Source organism: Danio rerio, chromosome 14, assembly GCF_049306965.1.
Source record: "Danio rerio strain Tuebingen ecotype United States chromosome 14, GRCz12tu, whole genome shotgun sequence".
In the NCBI taxonomy this organism is placed as follows: domain Eukaryota; kingdom Metazoa; phylum Chordata; class Actinopteri; order Cypriniformes; family Danionidae; genus Danio; species Danio rerio.
In genome coordinates this window covers 45,944,371-45,949,160 of record NC_133189.1, presented here as the reverse complement: position 1 = coordinate 45,949,160, position 4,790 = coordinate 45,944,371, and positions in this window count along the sequence as shown.

Below are 4,790 nucleotides of genomic sequence, written 5' to 3'. Positions count from 1 at the left end.
GACTGCTCTCGGATGAACGCTATATTTATTACTCACCTGTCCTGTTCACGACTCCTCCCACTGCTCAGATCAGGAAACGGGCAGTGAAAATATTAAGTTCATGTTGCATGTCTGCAGAAATTCCCGAGAGGAAGGAGTTTGATGTGAAGGCGTTTGCTTAAATGTCTGAAGCGCGTCGCGGAATGTGTGACGGAAACTATTTATTATTACATGTCGATGGGCCTGGCTGTTCATGCTGTTATATAATGTCAGCTAATTTTAACAAAACAAACAATTCAATCTTGCCTGCTGCAATGATATTTAGCCGTTTGCACAGTAACAGATAGATAGATAGATAGATAGATAGATAGATAGATAGATAGATAGATAGATAGATAGATAGATAGATAGATAGATAGATAGATAGATAGATAGATAGCAAACCGGTAAAAACAATAAATTAATAAATAAATACTCAAACAAATAAATAAATAAAACAAATAAATATGCAATTTATTTATTTATTTATATATGCAGAAATGTATGAATTTATTTATTCATTTATTTATAGCCTATTTTTGCATATTTATTTATTTGTTGTTTTACATATTTATTGTTTTATTTATATCTGCGTATTTATTTATTTATTGTTTTATTTATGCAGAAATTCATGGATTTATTTTCTCATTTATTTATATATTTGCAAATTTAATTATTGATTGGTTTATTTTTGCAGATTTATGAATTTATTTACTAATTTCTTTATTTATTTGCGTATTTATTTATTTATTTATAGATTTTGTCCTCTATTATAGTGGCCGATATTACTACAACATTTTATATATAGGCTAGCCCAGTGGTTCTCAAACTGTGGTACGCGTACCACTAGTGGTACGCGGGCTTCCTCCTAGTGGTACGCGGAGGAACCGCTGAACAATGAAAGAAACAATTAACACTTTTAATCCTTTAATGCGTAATATAACATCGATGTGATCAGCATTGGTTGTTTTGTGAAGCGTACGATCACAACGCTGTGCTTAGAGTGTTTATTTTAGTGCATTGTGTCATAAGCTGTTATAAATCATTTCCCGAAGTTTAAGAATTGATTCTGAAGCGTGATTTGACTGACATAAAAAATGGCCAATCACAGTCGACCTTGTCTAGTTGCGTGAAACGTAAGGGCGGGACAAATGCTTTCTGTGTTGCAGAGACAGAAAAAACAACTTAAAAACAAATGTTTTGTTGGATTAATGCTTCTCGGATGTCTAGTAGAGTAATTAAACCGCGGACATATTTCCTGCCTTTTTGATGATCTACAAACACATTTCGCTCTCCGACAGCCAGTCTCTCGCCTCTGACCTGTCACTCCTCTAAATACATTCTGAATGGCGGCGCGGGAATGGAGGTATTGCGCAATAACTCATTTCTACAAATGTGGTGAGTGCTTTATTTTAACACGAGAGCGCATTCATGTACGCAAATCGCTAAAACAGATATGCGAGCTTTTAAATAGGCTTTTTTTTTTTCAAATGAACTGCAAGTCCTCTCAGGATCGCCTGTGTGCTCAGATTGAATACAATCGCGATCTTTCCACTATTAGACATTATTTATCTTTGTTCCTTGACTAAATTTAGTCAAAAGTATTCAAAGTTATTAAGTATTTAGAAATAGATTGATACATGATCGATGACAATTCTAATGGTCTTAATGTTGTGAAGTGAAACTTACTTTTAGCAAAGGTGTATTTTTTAATTTTTTTTCTTTACGACAAAAAAAATTATGCTGGAAATGTTTCTGGATGAGGTATTTGTGTGATTTATACATTTAGCTGTATTCTGATCTGTCTTAAAGCATTACAGGTCAAAGCAATCCGTTGTTACTTATTGTTTATTTATCAAAATTAACAATAAGGCTCTTAAAGCACTGCTTTGATAAAGTGTTGTCATTTCAAATACCTCAAGTAAAATGAAGTCATTTGTTTTATTAATTTTTTTTTTTACTGACAGTGTACTTGTATTTTTTTTAAGTTTCTATTTTAGATTAGGTTAAATGTAAAATAAAATCTACATGTGATGTACAGCTTTTTAAGAAACAAATTTGCCATATTGTAAAGAAAATTTGTGTAAAATATGTAAATAAAAGGCTAAATTAAATCTTTTTACCATATACTTCAATTAAACCTTTCAAAGCTTGTAAATATCGTTTAAAAAAATGGGCAAAAAGTGTCTCCATGGCCTTAAAGATTATTTGGTAGTTTTACCAGTGCTATTGAAAAAGATTAATTGTCATGAAAGGAAAAATCGACCATACTTTCTTTGTTAGTGCAATTTCCTATACATGTAGCTTTGGGATTTAAGCAATTAAACCATTCAATCAGGTTTCCATGTAAAAAAGTGATTTCATAATGAAAATCAGATATATATTTTTTTCAAAAGTAACCAACTAGTACTTTTTAAAAGAGTACTTTGTACTTTTACCTAATATTAATATTATTTACTAAAATTTGTGTTATTTAAGCAGTGTAATAGTATTTTTACTTGAGTACAAAAAAGATTTCACAAGCATTTAGTGCAGGTTTATTATATTATTAATATATGATTAATAAATATTATTTTTTATGTTTTTTATTTGTATCTATTCCTATGCAATGTTTTATGGGTTGCTGAGAATACTTTTCAGGTCTTCAATACATGTCAGTCTTGAAAAAAAAAAATAGGTGCTGGAATTGATTTTCATTAGGCTGTGCCTGTATGAACCCTGTCATATATACATTTAACATATATTTCAAGATTTGTCTGAAAGTGTAGGAATGTGACATATAGCCTATATTTAGGCTAGATTTAAGTACAGCAGTTTTCTTTTTACTTTTTATGAACAACGCCATTTTTAATGAACTTTTAAAAGCACATTTTAACAAAAACTTTTTTTTTTTATCTGCAAGCACACTTAATGTTCAGACTATTTTAAATGTTTAAAGTGACTGATAATAATACATATTCTTAATAATAGGAATTAATCTGCATCGTTTTTAAACTGTGCACGCCTGTAGCTGCTTAATTAGGCCTATGACGCTATTTTTTAATACTGGTTAAAAAATAGCGTCGTAAGGTGGTACTTGGAGAGACAATTTTTTTTTAAGGTGGTACTTGGTGAAAAAAGTTTGAGAACCACTGGGCTAGCCTATATAGAAATAATAGGGCCAATTATTCCCCTGGCTCACTTATTGTACAAACAAAAATATTATAATTCAGCATTTTCTTAATTGTGAAGTCTACCAGGACTAGCGCAACAGGATTAGCATAGCAGGACTAGTACAGTAGTTGTAGTGTGTGTCTCAAGGTTGTGTCTGTATGAGGATAGGAATATGTTGAAATAATAGGCCCAATTCCTTCCCTCGGCCTGGCTCGTTTATTATACAAACAAAATATTATAATTCAGTATTTTCTTAATTGTGAAGTGCTAAATATAAATGTCCAATTTATGTGTCATAAAGGAGAAAATGTTTAAAATAAAACATGAACTGTAATATGTATATATTGTTTAAATACTGTAATCATTAATTGGAGAAGTAAGGAGTTGATAATTAATTATGTTTAACCCGATTTACCTGCATTGACTAGCTAATATTTTAATAATGCATGTTGTATTAAATAAAAAATAATTTCTTTTTTTTTTTTAAAATTTAATTGTTTTTCAGTATTTCCGGCGTGCATATGCTCCCTGAAAATCACGAAGATTGAGGGGAGAAAAGAATGTTTCTTATGAAAAAAAAATTGATTTGCGTCAGAAATCCAATCTGATGAAACGACTGACAGCCAATCAAATCCGAGTAGGCGGGGCTTTCCCGTTCACAGAAGTGTTTTAAGTCATTGGTTTTAACCTTTTAACCAACGTGTAAATGATGAAAGAATGAGGTAAGACGAAAGTAGCTAAATACCAAAGCTAAATATTAAATATCTGACAACTGTTTTGCAATGGAAATATGAAACGACCAATAGTTATATCATGTGACGAAAAATACGCACATTTTAAAGTCAAATTTCACTGTTTTGAATTGTAATTGGTTGAGTCGTCGACATGTTTCATGTAATGCTAATCTAACTCTTAACTGTAACTTACGTGAGGACACTTGAGCTCTTTTGCGTTTCCAATATATTATAAAAACATTTACTCTTATTTGTATTTTTTAAATACAAATATCGTTTTAATACAAATTGTACTTTAAAATTTAAATATCGGTGACTGTTGCCTCACAGCAGGAAGGTCTGGTTCCGACTGGGTCAGTTGGCATTTCTGTGTGCAGGGTATATTCAGGTTCTTAAAAAGTCTTACACTTAAAAAAACAAAATTTTTTTGGTCTTAAAAAGTCTTAAATCCACTGAAATATTGAGGTGTAGGTCTTAAATAATTTTAAACGGGTCTTAATTTTCGTATGTCTATTTAACCCTATACGCAATTGGGCCAACATCCATTTAATAACTAACAATATATTTTATTAAAAGTTTAAAGAAATGTTAAATTATTAACTCTAATTACTTAATAATATGGTTTAATTATGTTCATTACAATAACATTAATTTTACTGTGTTTTTTAAGGTTTTAACTTGGCTATTACATCTTTAACATTTAGCCTTGTGTAAGTCTGAAATTTAATTCATTCTTGTCTTAAACATCTCTTAAACATTTAGAAACCCTGTGTGTGGACTTTGCATGTTCTCCCTGTGTTGGCCTGGGTTTCCTTCAGGTGCTCCAGTTTTCCCCACAGTCCAAAAAGACATGCGGTACAGATGAATGGAATAAACTTAATAGGA